Source organism: Lissotriton vulgaris, chromosome 12, assembly GCF_964263255.1.
Source record: "Lissotriton vulgaris chromosome 12, aLisVul1.2, whole genome shotgun sequence".
Classification (NCBI taxonomy): Eukaryota; Metazoa; Chordata; class Amphibia; order Caudata; family Salamandridae; genus Lissotriton; species Lissotriton vulgaris.
This window is the reverse complement of record NC_141700.1, coordinates 307,919,183-307,942,176: the sequence shown is the minus strand read 5'-3', so window position 1 is coordinate 307,942,176 and position 22,994 is coordinate 307,919,183.

Here is a 22,994-nt window from a genome sequence, read left to right as displayed (position 1 = left end):
TCAATGCTTTTGCATTGGTTTCTTTCACCAGGCCAAAATAGCAGTTAAAAAACTCCACACACAGGCTGCAATGGCAGTCCTGAGTCATGTTTTACAGAGTTAAGTGGGTGGCACAATAAGTTCTGCAGGCCCACTACTAACATGTACACTGGTGCAAGGGTGACTGCTTTGGTACTAGACATCACACAGTGTGCCAGCACAGGAAGTGAGCTGGATCGCGCCATATCTGGATAACTATGGCATATTACTGCCGTCTCCATTTAATGCAGAGGAGTGCAGCGAGTTGTTTTACTATGTTGCGCTGCATCAAATAATGGTAAATTTGTCTGTATATTTCATTTAGGTATTAGCAGTTTTCAGTAGGGCAACCCAGAGCCAAAATGTTAGGTATTGGATTAACAAATGTCTGGCAGTTTCTCAAATTGTTTATTGGTAGTGGATTTATTATGCTTATGCTGAATGTGATCATTAGGAAAACTGCCCAATTCACAATTGGCATTTTGTAGTGCTTCAGTAGTACTACTTCACATATTACAAAATGCATTTGCAAACCTTCATTTGGAGATATTCACTTCTATTCGCCTACTTTTTCTGTATGGAGATCTCTGCCCAAGTGACTAACACATAGAATCTGGCCCTTTGCAAGCCGATTTTGGCTTCATGAATCTACCTGTTTGATCTCACATGCATAATGCAGGATTTAGTAGTCAGTTTGGGAAAGTCATGGGGGAATGATGAAAAATTACTTGAAAATTGATGGGTTTAAAGGTTTTAAGATGGTGTTTAGGAAGGGTAGTACTAAAGCACTAAAGCAAAACAGGCACCCACATAAGAGCAAGAAAATTGCTAGTCACACAATACACATCTAGGGGCATATTATCAGGGACAGGTGTTAAAATGATCGCTGTTTTATTGGCAGGAAACTGCCGATAAAACAGTGATAATGGGCTTGATAATACGCCCTTGTTAATTCCCATAGAAGCCCATGTTCTGGTGTTAACATGGGCTTCTATGGGAATTAACAAGAGTGTATTATCAAGCCCAATATCGCCGTTTTATTGGCAGTTTCCTGCCGATAAAACAGCGATAATTATAATACCGGTCCTTGATAATATGCCCCCCTAGTTCTTCTACTGCCCTAATAGTGAAAAGGAGGCTGCATTTTTCTCCACCCCAGCCTTGGAGTAAATACATGACCATGGGAAACCAAGTAAAATAATTTGAACCAATTCAAAACGTGAAACACATGCACACATTTTTTCAAGTTAATAAAACTTCAGTAGAATGAATTCTAAATGTAATTTCTTTAATTAATGTAAAAGTTCACTTAAAAATAAAAAATGTAATGAAATATTTAACTTCTAAAGTCTAACATTTATTAAACTTAATTGAAACATTTAAACAACTTTGTTACAAATTATATATAAATATATTTGAGTTTCGATGATTTTAATGTTAAAGCTTTGAGACTCAAGTCTGTATATAGGTACAAATCTTTTCTCTGAAAGTAGACTAGTGAAATACAATTGAGATTCACACCAAGGTGTGAGAGTATTGCTACACATAAGTAGATCCACACATGCAACTTACCTTTGTGAATCAGGCCAAATATGATTTATTATGCTGTCTGTGTACCAGTCAGTCACTACTGATATGTTATTCATAGAATCTCTTTAAATCTTTTGCAAAACTCTTTACTGATTTGTGATTAAAGTGCATTTGTGCCTTCCCTAGTGATTAGTACATGGTTCCAAGTGTTTCACCCAAGCCCCCGGTAGAGCCAGGGAATAAATAGGGAATGTAGCTGTAGTGTACATATCACTTATCCACATTTAATATTGTGATCATTGCAAAACATTATTGGTTCTATGTTTTAAGGACTAAATATGTAATAAAAAAAAGGAATTCCAAGTAACTTTAAAATCACAGTATCTAACTACATTTTTACTGTCTTTGCTTATGACTGTGTTGATGAGTAACAGTCAAACTCCACATGGCGGTGCAAATTTCAAGCAAAAGTGGCTTTCATTGAACCTGATTTATTTTAGTAATGATTAGGATCACCACTTCATTCTATTCCATTGCAGACACATTCCCCACTCCTGAACTGTTCATCTACAAATCATTGATATTAGTTGTATTAGTCTAATAAGTTGAATGGGAGTAAAACAAGACTACAACAGCTAGAATACACTAGGCTATCACCCAAAGCTCCATGACTGGAAATAATGCCCTTAACTACTTGGATGCAGGTGGTCACCTAGAAATTATAAATATATTGTGTTTGAATGGTTTTAGCTATGCTGCTATGTATAGTTGCCTGAGAATGCCAACATTTCTGTTACCTTAAGATGGATAGGGATCATCTAGAAAGAGAAATAAAGATAGGCAATGAGATTCGATGCTACTGTTCCTGTGTGAAGAGAACAATGGTTCGCTAGAGAGGAATTTGGGCTTTGTGTGAACTCGTGGTGCTTACTGTTCAGGTAGGATTATTGAAATTGCCCGGTGTTGCGGTTTGGGGGGTTCAAGTATTCCATGTGGTTTTTGTGTTTCCTCAGTGCCTGAAATTCAGAATTAAGAAGTCTTTGTTGTCTGAAAACGTAGCCTTATGTAGAATACAATTAAATGGATGTACTTCCTGAGTGTGATACTAGAAAATTGGCTCAATTTTCAAGTGCTCTCACTGTCACATAGTAGTGTAGGGAATCAAGTAATATATTCTTAGTGTCCTATGTGCCAATGTGCCAAACGTTAGGGTGCAGCAGGAATGGCAGTCCCTGTGGAAATAGATTTGTTCTAATAAACTTTGTCGTTTCTCATTATCTGAGTGGTATAGTATACATTATTAAACTTTTCTCATTGACAGTAGGCAGTATCAGTATGTTCAATCTTCTTGTAGCCAGTTTGGCCACTATATTGGTTGATGCAGTAAATGTGGCAATATGTCATTAAGTAGGTGTGTTTTTATTTTCAGAAATGTGGCCCGAGGACTGTTGGCGCACACCTAAATGAAGTGTAGATAATGTGCGAAAATGGGTACCTGCCTTTTCTTGCCACACAATGTAATCAACGTTGCTGTATAATTTGGCCCTCTTGTCCCACATAATTCCAGTGGCCCTGCATTAAGATTGTCTTTATTGCACAAATATGTATTAGACTTTCAGAAGTATGGTGAAAATGGTAGTGGCTTAGACAACTGCTATTTAGTTAAGTAATGCAGAATAATATTTAAATAAAATATACAATCACATTTGTTGCTCCACGTGGTGGGCCATCTTTAAACTTTCAATGATTGATCTTGGTCAAAACTGGTCTTTTAGATGGTTGTTACTTATGAAAACAATCAGTGGCCTTAAGTAGGAGTCAGGAAATTCTAAAATATCTCATGTATCCTGCTTGCTTACTCCCTGTTGCATTAATTTCTAGAAATATAAACATCAACATCAAAAGTCTGGTATCTGAGAATAATGTTGATTCCTGTTGGCAGTAGGGAGTTCTCTAAGTGTTAACACTTACTCATTTTCACTTTGATAACTTTATTTCGGTCAAAGACCAGAAAAGTGCAATAAAATATATACAAGCACAGTATTAAAATATAAATACATCAAGTAAAAAAGTTATTAAACAATGGATATCAAAGGAGTATAATTAAGAGTAAAAGCAATCGTCCCTTAGTCTTTATGAATTATTGCGGATTTTCTCCTCCACACACCGACAAGAAACCGGGAAACAGCAAAGACAATGGGGGGGTAGTGTCATAAGTTAAGACTCTACAGGCAAGAGCACAATGCCTAAAGCCCAAGTTTTTGCAAAGTGGGATGATCCAGCACTTCCGAATTTCACCATATGCTGGGCAGAAAAAAAGGATATGTATAATATCTTCCCTGGCATGATTGCAGGCAGGGCAGTTAGCCTTCGTCACTTTTGCCCATCTTGAAGTGAATTCACCGACTGGTAGGGAGCCGTGTCTCAGTTGAATGTATAGCTTTCTTGCCAGTGGAGGTTGCACCAGGTCCCGGAACGCCTCCATCCTGAATTCAACTTTGGTTGTGAGGAACTCATTGGATAGTCTGCCCAGGGAATTTGAGCAATGTAGCATTTTGAGGTTGTGCGCTTTTACAGCTGCCACCAGGACAGTCCTTTGGATCCTCAAATAGCTATCCTCCGGTGTATCCCAAAGTTGGGGAAGGCCGATTTCGTAGAAAAGGGACTTAACATGTGCCAGCCATGGTATGTTCTTGGTCTTTAACTGCCCCCAAATAATTTTGAATTCTGCTCTAAACGGTTCCAGCTCCGGGACAGACCAGAGCCTTCTCCAATAGAGCAGAGGTCGGGCTGCCGCCAGCTCAGTAATAGGTTCCAGGCCCAGGTCCAAGCGTAATGGGAGCAGAGGCTTACTTTGCGGGAGATCAAACAAATGCTGCATGAAAGAATGTTCCACTTTCATTAGGTTACATGTGTTGGTGTGTCCCCAGAGTTCTGCTGCATATAAGGGTGCAGACCTGACCTGTGTTTTATATATCTCTAGGGCAGGGGTAACCGGTTTGAAGGATGTGGCACTGCAAAATCTGCCTATGCCACCCATTATCTGTGCTAGTCTCAGGGAGGATTTAGAGACCTGCTGGTCCCATGTGAATTGTTCTGTCAAAGTCACTCCCAAGTATGTGAAGGTCTTGACTCTCTCAAGGGGGGTTCCGTTCAATGTGGGGTTGGGGCGGGTGTGCCTCGGGGGGTTGAAGATCATAAACTTGGTTTTTTCCAAGTTGATCTCCAAACCCTGCGAGGCGCAAAAAGAAACAAACACATCCAGAACCCGCTGGAAGCCCGATGATGTCCGCGACAACAACAAGGTGTCGTCCGCAAACATCAGAGCGGGCACCCTGCCAGTGACCAGGCGTGGTCTATCATTGTCCTTGACACAATTAAGTCTGTCTATCAGGCCATTGACATATAAGCTAAAGAGGGTAGGGGCTAGTACGCAGCCCTGGCGTACTCCTCGTGTGACAGGGAAACGATCAGATAATTCCCCGTTCTACCCACATCTCACCTGGGCATAATTCCCAGTGTGGAGCCGGGTTATGGAGTGTAGTAAATAAAGAGGGAGACCAAGTTCCTCCAGCACCGTCCAGAGCCTCTCCCTCGGGACCAGGTCGAATGCGGCCCGCAGGTCCGCAAAGACAAGGTAGAGGCTGCCACCCTCTACTCTTGCAGTTTTCCAGTATATGACCTGGAGTCAAAAGATCTGGTCCAAGGTCCAGACCCCTGATCTAAAACTGGCTTGGAGGGTGGTAAAAGTTTTGTTTTCCTCCATCCAGCCCAGTAGCCTCTCCAGCAGAATTCGGCCCATCAACTTCTGAGTGGTATCGAGTCGACTAATTGGTCTATAGTTTGATGGAGCAAGCGGACAACCCTTTTTAAAAATTGGAACAATCTCTGCCCCCAGCCAGGTCTCAGGGACTGGGGATCCCCGTAGGACAGCATTAAACAGAACCAACAAATATGGGGCCCAGATCTTTGGCTGAGATCTAAAGAGATCTCCAGGAAGCTTATCCAGGCCCGGGCCTTATTCGGGAGCAATTTCTCAATTGCCAGTTCAACTTCCCTGAGTGTGATGTTATCTGGACAGTAAGTGGGGGCTCCAGTAGGGGCACCTTTTTTTACTATTGCAGGACAGGGTCCGAGTCCAGGGCCCAAGGCCTCCTGCAGTCTGCACTCATGCGGGGGGTCTGGGGCCATGGGGGGCTCGGAAGCTCGGTTAGAGCCATTGGTTCTATAAGGGGAAATCCCTAAACCCGGAGCCCCCTGCAGTCGACACTCGTGCAGGGGGTCCCGGGGTGTGCTGGTACGGGAGTTCGAGGTCCCGGATTCCAAGGCCCCTGGCAGTCGACTCTCATGCGGGGGGTCTGGGGCAGCAGAGGTCTCGGAGACCCGTTCAAAACTAAGATTCTGACAGGGAAAAGACCCAGTGACCGGGGCCCCCAGCAATCGACACTCATGCAAGGGGTCCCGAGCCATGCGGGTGCAAAGGACCAAACTCCCAGTCCCCAGGGCCCCCGGCAGTCGACTCTCATGCCGGAGGTCCCGAGGCACATCATCCCGTGTAGCCAGAGCCAGTTCTGAAATCTCCCCCTAGGGCAGCCACCCACTATCCTCCAACTCAGGACTTGTATAAAGTGACTTAAAGTGAGCCTCCCACACTATAGGGGCGATGTTCGAGATCCCAGTGTCTCTCTCACCTATCACTGATGAAGTGACAATTAGCCAAAAAGTCTTGGAATCTTTTAGAAGCAGTGCCTGTCTCAACTCTTCCCACCTAGATCCCTCCCACTCACTCTTTACTCTAATTAGCGCCTTCTTGTACAACAGTCTAGTTGTTCTAATTTTAGGGACATCCTTAGATTGAATAGCCTTAAGTAGGTCTTTCTTAAGGTTTTTGCATGTATGGTTGTGCCAGGGATGCGTTTTATTCCGGTGCGAATTAGTCCCACTAACCGGATAAAATACTTCCCCAAGACTCTCAACTAACTTTCTGTGGATTTCTATAGTCTGCCCATGGGAGGTGGAATTTCACATATCACTTATTACTGGGACAGCTAACTGGTAGATATGTGCAAGTCGCGTAGGAGAGTCTAGGCAAGAAGGCCATTTAACTCTTCTCCTATTATTAGATATAATATATGGTGGGGGTACCAGGGTGGAGTTAGAGGCAGGATTAGTCAATCCAAATGCACCAGGTTTAAGGGATAATACCAAGGCATTGTGGTCACTATCATGCCTTTGGACAACTTCAAAATCTTTAAACATGCCCCAGTCTTTAGCCTCCATCATAAGATAGTCAATAGTGGAAGTTCGATTGGTCCTGTTATATGTGGGCAGGCCAGAATTTTTATTGTTGCCCCTTCCATTGCATGCCCGCAGAGACATTGCAAGGGTCAAGGCGTTAATTTGTAAGACTAACGGGGTCCAGGCCTTTACTGGGGCTATTTTTGGGGCGGGAATTTGCCAAAGCAAGTCGACCTCATCCTCCTCACACAACTCGGATCCGCCCAGTGGCTTGAACTGGCAGTTCAGATCACCGCCTAGGATGATCGTGTTTGCAGGGTCAAGTGACTGAAGGAAATGATCGAGCGCTTGAATAGTGCTCGATTCTTTTCCATTCATAGTGGGCCTTGAATAGATGTTAATAATAGCGAGTGTGGATCCGCCAACAGATGTTAGCAAAACACATTGGATATCAAGCGAGTTTGTGTCCACCTGTACGCCCTGCATGCCTAAGTGTAGACCTCCCCATATGGCAAGGCCACCCGAAGGACGGCCTTTCCCTCGTGTGACTGCAGGGATGACAGAGGTTGCAAAACCAGGGTTTTCACTATTCTCAAGGGAGGAGGTTTCTTGCATTAGGCAGATATCTTAAGTGGACGTAAAGGAGGACCAATCAGGTATAGGTAGCTTACTTTTACTTTACTTTTACTCATTTTGAAATGTGTCAGTATCTTGCCAATGCAACATAATTATATTTATCTGTGAGAAATCATATCATAGTAGTATTGAGAATGCTTTGTATCTTGGGCTTGGAGCATACTGTAAGGGAAAACCTTGTTCAAGCATAAATACTTGTAAAAACTAAATAAGGACAATTTGTAAGTTGCCATTGTATCTCCAAATATATTACAGCATATTGTAATGACCAAGCATTACCATGCACAGTTAGTCAATCAATTGTTTATCTGTTAAGTAACTATAGTAATGGAGACAATGTTTTGTAAAGATACTTGTTAAGTGTTTGTAGCTTTCTGTGTCTTTATAACAGTGTTTTAACTAATAATGCCAAATATGAGTCAAAGGAATTATTTCTACATCTGCCCTCTAGTAGGAACCTAACAGAGATTATCTACAAAATGTAATGGGTGTCCATTCAAAAGAACGCAAAGCGTTTCTTAAGGAAGAGGGGGGGAAGATTAAGGTATTTTTGTGTATGATGGATATATCTCCAGTTAGATGCACTGGGAGTGCTTATAATAACTCTGGAACCAACCGGTATCTATGGGTGGGAAGGATGAAAAAGCATTTTCTTATTTATAGCCGTCACTCACTCTAGTAGTGACATGCTTCATCATCAAGATCACCCCAACTACCACTTAGTAGGAACAGCATACCACTCTGTTTTGTATTGTGTAACTCATAGTGGAGAAGTGTGGCTCACTGGTTAGAGCAGGCAGACCCTGAAGCAGAGGTCAGACCCGGGACCAGGGTTCAATTCCCGACGCGGCAGGGTCTTGAGCTCAAATGTCCATGGACTCGATAATTCTTGCTTCGGTGTCTGACCTAATCATGGGTATACACTCTGCAACTCTGGGCATTAAGCTTGCTTAATCTCCACAACGGCCCCCCCGCGGCGGGATGCCTGGCTTTCACCTTGGGGATGCCCTGTAGGGGCTATCTCACAGGGAAAAACCAGGACGGGTCCCCAAGGCATAGCGCGGAGATACCCCTTCGGGGGTCGACTCTGGCGCTATATAAGAAATATAATAATAATAATAATAATAATAGCACATGTGAGAAAGACAGATGCGCATGTGATTTGATGTATGAATTAGCATGATCATGTGTGATCACCTGGTTGAAAACACTGACCAGTTTAGGGTGAATCCCGCATAACACTCAACACATCCACAGATATTGCTCAAAAGGGAACACTGTGTTGGTTTACAGGCAACAACAAGCCTGGTTATTCTACAGCACAATACTGCAATATTTATGTGTTTATGTGTTTTTCTTGTCTCTACTTTTCTGTAGGAAAATCTGCTTAGGAAACCAGCGGCAAGTATAAGACTTGTTCTTAAAAGATTATTAAATGTGTCTTATGCAAATTGCATATTTTTAGTGCACTCGCGTCTCTGGGGGAAGTGACCTCATCGTTTCCCACCCTGACGAATGCCCAGGACTTTTTTAGGCCAGTAGAAAGGGCTGAAACATGTTGGTGTCTAGCTTAGGGTCAGAGGACCATCACATCCTGAATACCCTACTAAAGTGTTTTTACTCTTCCCTCCCACTTAAACAATAAAGAATACCTTTAGGAGTGGGTGAGGAATGTTATCTTTAAAGTTACGCTCCCATACACCTTTTTTATAAGTGCTCCCTGAAATCTGGTGGAGCCCACCGACCTTTAGGAATTGGGGTGAGCCCGATGATGAAGCATGTCACCACTAGAGTGAGCGAGGGTTATATAAAGAAAAGGGTTTTTATCCCTTCCGGCCCATAGCTATAGGTTGTTTCCAGAGTTATGATGAGAACTCCCAGGGCATCTCGCTCCCTCTTCCTTAAGAAATGTTTTGTGTTCATTTGAAGGGACACTAATTACATTTTGTATGTATTGAATAGGGAGGATGTGTCCCTTCTTACCTCTTGTTTGAGGATCTCTCTACCCTTTTGGGGCCCCAGTGGTTCCCTCAGAGTATGGTATAAACGTAACAGAGAATGCCTTAGCTATTACGCTATGCAAGAAAGAGCCATGTCTGTATTTCATTTCTCAGATGACTCATAGAGGTAGATTAATCCACAATCTAGTGGTAGACTAAACATAATGTTCAACTGTAGGCATAAAAAATGAAGAAATACTAATAATAAGTTTGCAAATATGAAAAGACTTGTCCATTAGAATCTGGTCTTATTTGGGTAGTCCAACTTCACATTTACATACAATGTAATATTATTTCAGTGATTAATGGGCATATTGTTGTGCCATCTTGTGTGTGGATCCAATGTGAGGTAAGATCATGTCTTAATTACATCCACATGTAAGTACATGTTCACCTCATACACTTATATACTTTTCATACAGAGGGGTAATTGTCATAATGGATTTTGTCTTGGTGTTTTTATCCATTCACCACTTCCAAGTTTTGATTTTTCCATGCACATTGTGATTGCTCAGGACCTCAAATAGACAGCTTTTATCTCCCCCAAAGATTGAACCTCATGGTAACATTAATTCCCTTTTCTTTTGTGCTCAGTTTCATTATCCAAAGTGCCTCATTTTTCCACAGGCAAACCTCTCTTTCCTCACTTGGCTCCATTGGTATGTATTCTGTACTATGCAATCTAACCCCAACATCCCGACCTATGTTTGAAATGCTCTACAGTGTACAGGAAAACAGTGACATAAATCACATGATCCGATTGCCCTGATGCATTCCATAATCCTATCTCTGTAAGCACCTATAATGTTGCATATGTAAATCCTACCACATTTACATATCATATATATTGTGATCCAATAATTATTTTTAGTGTTATAGGAAAAAGTGTGTTTATCCAATACAAACTTACAAATGGTACAGCTTCCATATTTGAAAAAAAAATTCTCACTTGGCCTTGCTAGTTCTTCATAGTATTTTTAATGGGATAACTGGGGCTGATTATATTTCTAAACGTGGTGCCTCTCTGAAATGTGATACTCAGTTGTTGTGTTATCCATTTTGATGTTACCTCATTCTTGGTAACCAGTCCCAAATGGTTTCTAAGACTTTAACTAAATTCATCAACATCTGTGCAATGTGATGTCTGTGGCTCTTATAGTGTAACTTCCTTCCATTTTTGGGGATTAGTGTGGCCTGTTTATCAATGTTAAGTGCTCTGCTAAATGTTGCCTGAATCATTTACTTGTTGTGACTTCAAATCTGGCTTTCAGATCCAATAAATTCCTCTGAAATTCCCCATCCTCACTACAATTCCTCCTGTCTCTTATCATTTCACCAAATGGTACTTCCTTAATCTGTGATCAAGTGGGTGAACTTGTATGTGACGTAATTAGCTGCATCCTGTTTTCTTATCAAACATGTTGCTTCCTATTTTGGTCTAATTAATTTAGACCTCAACATAGATAAATGAGATGTTTTCAATACTGTAACCTAAACTGAATTGAATAATAATGTAAGTTGGCATTTAGGTAATAGTAAAATGCATTTAATTCCACTTGTGTCTCTGTCCAGATCATAAGGACATCATCGATATATCATCCCATTACTAAATTGTGTCCATTCATGGAGACACTTGAAGGTACCAGACATGGTCCCCCTGAAATCAGTCCATAAAAAGGCTGGCTAAAGAGGGGCAATTTTCTGCCCAATACAAAAGATTTAATACTGAAGAGGGGCAAACCTAGAAATGTTGCAAAATATTTTTGTCATCTCAATAAACATGTTATCATGCTCAAAGAAATTACTGGTCTCTTGTGAATAACACTGTAAAGGATGTATGCCCAATCATATGTTATATTTGTATATAGTTACACTATATCAAGAGTCACCAGCACTATTCCCTTATCCCATGTGATATAATTAATCATGTTTTGAACATGTTTTTTATCCCTTATACAAGATGATAAATTACTAACAAAAGGTGGTAAACTGTTAACCACATATTCTGAGATTCTTTTGGTTGGGAACTGATGCCTAAGATCATGGGCCAACCTGGTAGTAAAGAAGCCCTCTTGTGAATTTGGGGCAGAGCATATAAAGAGCTGAACATAGGTTTATTTATCTTCAAGTATATGCATTCATCATCATTTATATGTCTCATGGTTAACCATTGCTTTAGTTTCAAATGCATATCTTCACTGATAGTATACATTGGGTTATTCTCTAATCTATGATAATAAATTGAGTCCTGCAGTTGTGAAACGATCTCTTTATCATAGTCTACTTTGCTCGTCAAACCACTGTTTTCTGTCTTACCTATTATCGGGGAGAATCCCTCTGTAGTGTCTGTGGTGCCACTCTTTTTGACTTTGTAAGGTTACCCCCATCACTAGAGGTACCCTTGGAAAGGATTTCGTTTTCCCATTTGTCAGCTCAGATCGAACAGCCTGAAAAAATAAATCCAGATCATTGCCCTGTGTCAGCTGTGGTTTGAACCTTGATTTTTGTTACAGTCCACTATTTTCAGTGTAAAAACCCTTAATTTTAAATTCCTGTATGAAATCTGTCTTAGTCACAGTGTCTATCTTGTTCATTGATTGGCAGTGGTGACTATATATCATGTATATGTATATTTAGAAAGTTGTTGCGGATATATTTCCTCAAGGCTTTAGGTCTCAAGGCAAAGTATTTGTATGCTTCAATCTGTGCACACATTTGAACATGTCAATCTTAATTATAATCATGAAACAAACAGCTCCTTGCTAGAAGCCCATACATTTTGTGATTACAGAGATCATATTATCATTTCCTGATCTTACTGATGAACTTATAATTGTACTATCATATGAGCATTCTTTAATCACTTCCAAGCCAGAAATCCGCATATGCTCACCACTCATGGTGTTGCGTTCACGTATTAGTGCTTTTCTAAAGACAAATTCAAGAATTACCAAGTGCTTCTCCTGATGAGCTGGTAGTAATGTTAATACCCTAAGGGTGTTGGTGATCGACACCTGAGCCTGGTCAACAAATGAATAAATTCAATATTTTGAGAAGCATATTACCATCCACAAAAATGGCAGAGGATATTTTAGTTTCAAACCATAAATGTTTATTAAAGTTAGTGGCTTACAGAAGGCAAAAATCATGTTAGAGGCACGATATTTTCAAAATGTGTATGCTTCAATCAATATGCAAATCAATTAAATAAACTTTTATGAAGCAGATTGAGAACAAGCAGACTGTCACCTCAAAGGTAAACACAAAAGCAAAGTAAGTGTTCCCTCTGAGACAGCATTCTAAGAATCTCCTGCTGTGCTCTGCTCGAGTTCTACTCTTAACTCTGCCCTAATGACACACAAACTTCAACAATTTACACACATACATGCAGTACTTAAAACATTGTCCAAACAAGTTAAAGCAGAACAATGCAATTATACACTCGTAAGGTTTTCTCATAAGCAAGCTTCTCTCATCATCTTTCAAACATAACTAATCGTAAAATGATAAGATACGTGGAATAATCTGCTAACTGCACGTGTATCTTGAATGGGCTAGTGATTAAAACATTCCATAATAGTCACAAAGCAAAGAAACATTTCTTAGCATTGAGAAGCAGGATAAAGAACATCTAAATTAACAATTAGAACACCAGTTTGCTTAGAAATAATGGCCTGTCTTTACAAGGAGCTATCACCATCGAAGAATAAATTATTTGACGCTGCAGTGGGTTATTTATGGCGCAATATTTTCAAACTGACACTCGAGACCTTTAGCGTCACTTTTTCCAGGCCCTATTTTTCACAGCTCTAGATCCAGTTGCAGCATTTAACGATAATGGTATGCAAGGTAGACATTCCCCTGAAAAAGTCACACAAAAGAGATGCAACCGTATTTACAATGATTTCGGTAAATGGCGCATTTTTGGCAAAAGAGGTGCAGAGTTCCAATAGTGTCAGATTTTTACCACTATGGAAAAGCAGGCATAACAATGACGCATGGCCACTGGTATAAAAGCAAAACATACCCATATCACTCTGGCAAACTAAGTGGCACAATGGAGCTACTCCTACTGCAGCTTGGAGAACCAAAAAGACCACCACCGCCATCATCACCACCACCTCCACCATCACCATCACCACAGAGGCTGCGCGGAGCAGGGAGCGAACTTACCGCTAGAGGATTACCCTATTGAGCTCAGGGAGGAGGAGGTCATTGATCATTCCAGGCTCAGGAGAGAGTCCATTGTCCACCTCCTACACCAGATTGCACCAAGGCTGCAGTCAACATCGCAGCAATACACCAACATCCCTCTGCAGGCCAAGCTACTGGCTGTCCTACACATGTTGGCATCAGGAATTTACCAAGCCACCACGGCCAGAGTGGCAAGAGTATCCCAGGCATCCTTCTTTAAATCCCTCCCCTCATTCCTGGATGCCATCTTAAGACTCACACCTCAGTACCTCTTCTTCCCTAATGCAATGCAGAACCAACTGGAAAACAAGCAGGGTTTTTATGCCATTGCAGGATTTCCTCATGTGTTGGGGGCAATGGACTGCACCCATGTGCAACTTTTGCCTCCAGCGGCTACATCACACCTTTACTGCAATAGGAAGCACATGCATTCCATGACAGTCAGGCAATCATGGACCATCTGGACCTCTTCATCAATGCACTTGCAAAGTTTCAAAGCAGCACTCATGATTCCTTCTTCTTCCATCATTCTGCCATCAATGAGCATTTCCAGAATGCAGCATATGAGAATGTCCTACTGGTCAGTACATACTTCTCAAGTACATGACAGACCACATGACAGTCAAATATGTTAGAAAACATTGACATATTAGTCTTGGGTTGAATAAGACAGTGCATGTATTATTGGTGTGGGCCTACATACTTGCGCCATACTACATGGCATATACGCAACACAATCCTACAAGTCACACATGTCGAGACTGCCTATGCCACTGTGGGCCACATAAATAAGTGAACTGCGCTGCTGGAGCATCACTAGTTATGATGCTCTGGCGGAGCAGGGCTCTAACTCATATCAATGAGGCAATGCAAAGTCTGCCTGCATGCCCTTGCATGGCCTCATAGATATGCAGTAAGGGAACACAGAGCAAAGTGCAAAATTGAGTCACCCTACGTCTCTGTGTTCGCTGGTAAATATTATGGGTATGAGACATGTTAGGTATCCCAGACCAGTGAAACCTGTGAAACCGAGAAATTTTATCATATTTTATCCTTGAAATATCATGTTTTCCATGCTAAATTACATTACTCATCATATACACACATACAAGCAGTGTGGTATTGCAGTGTGGCTAGTCCACCAGTAGCACTGTACAGTGCAAGACTGCCACATAACTCATAGCCCCTCATGTACTGTCAACATAGTGGACATAGTGCACTGCCATGTGTACTCAATCATGTCCCACACTGATATCCACTCACTATCCTCCCCATGGCAGTACCCATTAAACAACATTGACTCAAACTCTCACTGCCAAATATGTGTGACTGAAGCACGCAGAACACCAGCTCCATCTACAGATTGTAAAATCAGATATGTAGCAGTTCAGAAATAGCAATCGTAGTCAATAACAGACACAATAGATGAGTGTCAGAGATTTGTCTACTCAATGGCTAATTGATTCTCACTACTGGTGAAAAATCATCTTCATGGCATTGGTACTCCTAAGTATGACAAATCGTGTGAATCACAGAGGACAGCACACCTGTATGTGTAGTACAGTGTTAGTCTTTTCCAATTCTTACTTGCGTTTGCCACACAATGTCAAAGTACTTCTCTTACAGACGTCAAAGTGTTTGAGCCTTGTCATGACTCTTAACTAGTTGTATCCCTCTTGTCTTTGCAGCTGAGCAAGGATATGCTCTACATCCGTCGGTGATGACTCCTCTAAAACATAAACAGGCAGAACCACAATGGAGGTACAATTATGTCCTAAGCAGGACCCCGTCCATATTAGAGCGGATGATGAGGAAGATGAGGGGCAACATCAAACAGTACCATCAGTAGCAGCAACACGGCAGATAGACCATATTGTTCACAATTTCTTCACAGACGCAAGAGTGACTTACATGATGTCACAAAATGATGTCTACATGAAACTGTGTACATACATATGTAAATAAACATTATGGGGCCGATTCACAGAACTAATCTGAGATAAAATCTTAAAATTACTACGTTTGGTATTCACAAAAGGCATTTAGTAGTAGTAAAGTTAGGAGTCCTAACTTTACAACTACAAAATTCCTTCTGTGAATATCAAAAGTAGTAAATTTAGGATTGTATACCAGTTTAGTAGTAGTAAAGTGAGGAGTCGTAACTTTACTACTACTAAATTCCTTCTGTGAATAGCAAAGGTAGTAAGTTGAGGACTTTATCTCAGATTGGTTCTGTGAATCGGCCCCATGAACACTACCAGTGGAATGTATTTTGATTTCAGTCACAGTGTACATCAAAACATTTACATCACACCTGCTACTAATTGCCACTAGTTGTGGCTAGACAAGCTGGCCTTGTGATCCACAAATCATGGGCTATGCTTGGTGGTAAAGACTATGGGGCCCATTAGGATGTTGTGCGGATTGCCCCCGCCAGGCTGGCGGGGGCAATCCACCCGACATCCATACTCGTTCCCCCCCCCCGCCATATTAGTATGGTGGGGGGGACCTCGGCGGATGGAAAGACCGTCCGCCGCTTTTCTGCGCCGGTCGCCTTGGGGCCGGGGCGGAAAAGGAATAATATGGTGGCGGTGTTTATTAGACACCGCCAGCCATATTATGATGGTTGTTTACAGGTGCCTTTTCACGGCGGCGATGCCGCCACGGAAAGGCATGCGGTATTCACTCTGGGGGGCCCCTGCTGGCCCCCAGAGTGAAGGAGAGGTGGGGGTGCACACAGGGGTACCTGTGGTACCCCCCCTTCATTTGCATTTACAAAGCGGCACGCACCGCGCGGTGCCTGCCGCTTTGCAAATGAAAATGCTGAAATGCATTTTTAGCATTGTGGCGGGCGGTGCAGAGAGCACCGCCCGCCACAATGCTAAAAATACAAGGTTACATCATTTGATACATTATTGTTCTCACTCTACTGGATTTGTCTGTCAAGTTTGGTACTGTGCCAAGTTAATGTGACTCTCATCACCCATCTCAGTGTAAAACGAGTGTTGCATGTGAACACCCTCTTCTACACACAAGCAACCTTGCCTTGAGACAGAGTGTAGTTATAGTGTGATTTATGGAGCCTTACTGTCTACAATATTTTGGAGGTCACGCCAAGGCATGCATGGTGATCTAGTGTAGCACCATCAGCATGAGAGAGAATCATGTGGCCAACAAATAATTACTTTGTTACTTTCCTGTGGGGTAGGCCTTTTAAATATGAATGGTCTAAACTCAACCAATCATCTGGGGCATCCATACTTCTCCTTCCAGGTGGTTAAAGCCAATCGCAGCATTCACCTGCAAGAGAAAATATAACCATACCAAGTATCCATACAGCCTACTACCTGCACTGTGGGTCACATCATAGATGTGGGTGTAGAGACTCCATGGCAGAGCAAGTTTATGGCATCCCTGGGCGAAGCTTAAGCAATGTCATTGGGTGCTAATACCAATTTAGCACACAGGGCACCTCTTGTAAGGTGTGCCCTTGTGCTACCAGAGTGATTGGGTCCTCTGCATAGTATGATCCCTGAAAAGCATTACTCACACATGTGTACACCGTGAACTCACATATTACACACATGCAATGACAGTAAGCTTCACTATTCACTATTCATACCAAACACAGCAATCCCTGTAAATGATTACATGCATTACACATCCCAATATACAAAAAAATACACATTGCCCTATTGCGTCAATTTTTTTTACACATACGCCTAAATTGGGAATTTTACTGCCACTGTGTCATCCGAAAAAAACGCTTCCCAGCCAATGCGTCTGATGACCGCATGGTGCCATTGTCACGCCTTGTGTGAAACGGATGCATTGACGTGTAGCGTAAAAAAAAATTACGCATCGGCTAAAAACATGATGCATGTGCCCAGGAAGTGATGTCATGGATAAAGGGAAGTGATGTCACAAATCCTGCATGCTGCAAACCATGAAGTGTGAAGTATCTTTTATTTTCACTTTAAGTCACAGTTGTACTGTCTGAGCTTGTGTGTGTGTTTGTGTTTTTTGTGTGTTGGAGAGTGTTTTGGTGGGTATGCAGACAAAATATCGAAATTTAAATATCGATATACAATAATATTGATGTTTAAATATCGAAGGGACATAATATAGAAGGTAAGTAATATCGATAGATTTTAATATCGATATTAGTAATATCGATCTTAGTAATATCGATGTTAATAATTTCGATGTTAATAATATCGATTTTTATATACATTTTTTGTATATTATTATGTGTTTATTATGTTTGTAATTTATTTTATGTAATTTAATTACATTTTAGTACTGTAGCGGGTTGTGGGTTTATAGGGGAATAGGGTGGGAAGTAATTTGATCATAATATATTAATTATTAGGAATTATAAATTAATTTTCATTAATTGGTAGTTAATTTTAAATAATTGATTAATTGATAATTATGTTCTGTAGCGGGTTGTGGGTTAATAGAGGAATAGGGTGGGAAGTAATTTAATTATGCTAAATTATTTATTAATTAGTAGGAATTATAAATTGATTTTAATTAATTGGTAGTTCATTTTAATTAAATGGGAATACATTTTTATTAATTGAATAATTGATAAATATGTTCTGTAGCAGGTTGTGGGTTTATAGGGGAATAGGGTGTGAAGTAATTTAATTATACTGAATTAATTATTAATTATTAGGAAATATACATTATTTTTAATTAATTGGTAATTAATTGTAATTAATTGGTAATTAATTTTTATTAATCCATTAATTGATAAATATGTTCTTTAGCGGGTTGTGGGTTTATAGGAGAATAGGGTGGGAAGTAATTTAAACGTAATTAAGTAATAATGTTTTTTAATTTATTATTGTGTTAATTATATAATTGTTAATTAATTATTAATTGGTAATTAAATATTATTAAATGGTATTTTTTATTAATTTTTTTAGTTAATTATTTATTGCTAATCATGTTCTTAATAATTATATATTGGTATTTGTAAATGGTTTATATTTATTTAATAGTTACGTTTTTTATTATTTAAATTTGTTTTTATTTATAAGTATTTTATTTTTACCTCTACGCTATCCAACACTTTCCCTACTGTTGCACTCTCTGGAATTGGAATAGTAATTTTTACCCCTACGCTATCCAACACTTACCCTACTGTTGCACTCTCTGAAGTTGGAATAGTAATTTTTACCCCTACGCTATCCCACACTTTCCCTACTGTTGCACTCTCTGGAGTGGGAATAGTAAGTTTTTACCTCTACGCTATCCAACACTTTCCCTACTGTTGCACTCTCTGAAGTTGGAATAGTAATTGTTACCCCTACGCTATCCAACACTTTCCCTACTGTTGCACTCTATGGAGTGGGAATAGTAATTGTTACCCCTACGCTATCCAACACTTTCCCTACTGTTGCACTCTCTGGAGTTGGAATAGTAATTGTTACCCTATGCTATCCAACACTTTCCCTACTGTTGCACTCTCTGGAGTGGTATTAGTAATTGTTACCCCTACGCTATCCAACACTTTTCCTACTGTTGCACTCTCTGGAGTTGGAATAGTAATTGTTACCCCTACGCTATCCAACACTTTCCCTACTGTTGCACTCTCTGGAGTGGGAATAGTAATTTTTACCCCTATTCTATCCAACATTTACTTACTTTTTTAAATTTGTTTTACATTTTTATTAATTGTTATTTATAATATTATTTTATGTATATAAATGTATTTGTAATTTATTATATTTTCATTCATTTATACGTTATTAAAATAATTGTTTTGAGTCATTATTAATGAAGTATATACTATGTATTATATCTTTATTATTATAGGTTTTTATTACATAATTTATTAATTTTAAATATTATAATATATTTTTAACTATGTTTATTACATTTATAAGTATTATTTTATTAATATTACATTTTTTTAATTAAAGAAAAACAATATTTTTTTTAAACGATATTTTTGACATCTATATATTTTTTTCGATATTTTTGTACTTACTTTGCTAGAGATAGGATGTCGATATTGTTGTAATCGATATTTTTGTTGCAATATTTTTTTAGATAGATATTTTTGTATTTGATATTTTGTCATAGATTCTTTTGGTGTGCTTAGAGCTGGTTGGTCAAGCCTGCTGTCCCTGTTGTGTTCCTCAAGTCCTTTTTTATGCCCCTTTGTTCTCTATTGTTGTGTACTGTTTTGTGTTCAGTCTGGCGTTTGTCTTCTGGGGTATTGTTATTATAGTGTTAGTTGTGGGTTTTTGGAAAGTTCTATTTTGTTTGTGCATTTTTTTTCAGTGGGTGAGATTTTGCCTGGGAAGGTGGGAGCTTCCTGTGGCTGGTGACCCTGCCCAACATGGTGGCCCATGGGGATTGTGTACTTCTGGGCTACTCTGTGGAGGTGTGGAAGAAACATTGGGAGAGTGTGTGGCAACAGGCGCTGAGGCTGTTTGGGGTCAACCGGAACGTCCATCAGCTCAAACGTCATCAGGCAGATGTGGTTGGCAGGGAGTCTGACCTCCTCAACTACGTTGGCATCCAAGCTGGTGGGCAAGTTGGTAAGTACTATTATTTGTGTGCTTTCCAATGTGTCTCATTTACCCGTTGAAGAATATTGGTAACCTTAGGTCTGGCTGACGGTATTCACCTGTTACAACGCATTTTTTACAACGCACTACCACTACAACGCAGGCATTACAACGCATACCATTACAACGCATAGCGCTGGGGGGCGCTCTAGGATAAGAGGTAAGTTTAATTTACTATCCAACACCTTCCCTAGGGTCCACGGGGACTGGAGTTAGAATAGTAAATTATACTTACCACTATCCAGCACCCCAAAGCGCTATGCGTTGTAGTGGTATGCGTTGTGAATACCGCGTTGTAATGGTATGCGGAGTAAAAGTATGCGTTGTAACGTCATACATCCCTGGCTGACATGACTTTTTGCACAAAATAGCCATTCCTCCATGCAATGAGGGAAATGCTGTGGCAATGGTGCCGGCAAATTTGGTGCACAGTGCTATCTGTGACACTAAAGGGGCCACACAAGTGTTAATGTCCCTTTTGGGGGTACAAATAAGTCCCAGGGAAGCCCTGAGCTGATGCACATGTCCATAGTACATCCACACAACTCATATGATGAAAAGCCAGGTAATGCTGATCAGCTTCACAGGTCCTTCTTTCACCACAAGCATTTGTCAGATATTGTTGTGATGGGCCATTACAAGGCACAACATACACATAAAGGGGCTCATTTACAATCCCCTTTCGCCATAGGTGTGTCACTTTTAATATGGGAAAAAGAGACGTATCAACAGCACAAGGGGCCTCTAAATAAGCCCCATAGTGATGTGCAGATGATTTGCCTTGCCGTGCATCCCCTGGGAAGTCATGCAATAGTGAGCTTAGCCATGGCTCACACAGCTTAGCTAATCTGAGAATGTGGCAAAACACATATTACTGATCTTGAACAGTAGTTCCAATATAAAAGTGCTTTGCACTAGCTTGCCTTACTCTATACCTCAGAATGCATTAGCAAATACAGCATGCTTGCTAAGCATGGCCTCGTGGAGGTGTTTCAGAGGCCAAAGCCCCTGGAGCTATCCTTACATATGAGACTGCCATTATACATGTCTCTTGTATGAGAGGCCCAATGTATTTCAGAGGGGAGCCCTATAACATGGTACTGTATTCAAGGGTATACCAGCCTGAATGTGACGCATCCCAACATATCGCATACATGATATTGTTAAATTTTCCAATAAAAAGCTTAGGGAAGCAAAGAACAATATCTGGTAGTCTGAAGCACTGACAGGTCCAAAACTCACTTAACTTAAGGAAAAAGTATGCATACTGCGTGATGTATGTATTATACTCATTTCCTGGTTTAAAAATGAAGAGGGCATGGGTATTGAGATACCCTGCTGAGTATGGTAAGTGTGTTATGTAGGCGCAGAGACTCATCAAAGTCAGCTAAAATAGCTAGGCATATGTAGTGTGCTATTGTTGCATATAATATATGTGTTGTAAGTTAACTGCTGTGTTTTACATGTTATGCCTTGTAGGTGGACCACCATCATACTAGGTTGGTTGAGGTGGATGGTTTCAAGGACCCCAACTTCACCAGTGAGTGCCTTCATCAATGCTAATTGTGTAGCGTATCAGCCTCTGACTAATGTCAAGATTTATACATTGCCATTCTGAAATGGACCACATGATAGAGGCTTGACAGGGAAGCCACGATACAGTGGCAGAGTATGTGTAAATATGTGGTAGAGGAGAAACATCTGAACATGGCGTGGATGTGAAGAATTCAGAATGCATATCAGTTACACATGCTATGATATTGGAAGCATGGAATGAGTGGTGGCAGGGTCCTCCATAGACTTAAAACAGTTCAGATAGGAAAGGTTTCATATGCTTCTTTGAGATGTGAGGTACATATCCAGAGTCCATTGGTACCTATAAAACCTGCCAAGAGTTGAGTTTAGTTAACAATGTGTCCTGATATGGGTCTTGCCACATCAATTACACGTCATTGTGAGACAATACATGTACTTTTCAGACTTTGCACATCTTACTGTGGTTAATGTCTTTGGTATGAAGGCCATTGCAGGATGCAGAAGGTGTGCTAAAGTTCAGTAAAGATGATGCGTACCATATCATGGATACAAAATAGCATTGTTCCTAAGCACACTATGTACTGACATGGCCATACCTAGATGTGCCAAGGTGTTGTTATTGCATTGTTCAACAATTATCATGCCACAGTAATTTGGCCTTAGTATATCTGAGATGATTTATAATAAGCATGTGTATGCTCAGTCTAAGCTGCAATATGAATTTAGGCTGTAGTAGCTACTTCCTTTGATGTTGTGAAAATACTATTGTTTCATGATGTTTGTACCTATAACAATCACCCTTTGACTGACAATTTTCCTTTTTGCTTGAACAGACAACATGATCCAGAGCAGTTGAAGAAGCCCAGCCTCAGGAAGGAGCGCTACTTCCAGCTTCAGCGAGTTGCTAAGGCTCACAGGGTAATGAAGAGGCGACATGAGGATGAGAAGGCTCTGCGCAGTTAGTTTATGTTTAGATGTAATTTCTGTTGTCCTTGTTTAGGGGGTTGATGTTTATCACATCGTGTTCAATGTGTAGGTTAAGCTAGGTTGACTTAAGGTACTTTAGATAGTATATAGGATAAGGTAGTCTAGGTTAGTTAGTGTAGGTAAGGTAGTTTTAGTAATTTAACATTTTCTCTTGACATTCTTTGCTGCATACATGTCTACATCATGAATTACTGTGTGATAGTTAGCATGTGTGCTCAGGTGATGCCATGTACATGCATTTGTCTTTGCTATCAGTGTTTGGCCACAT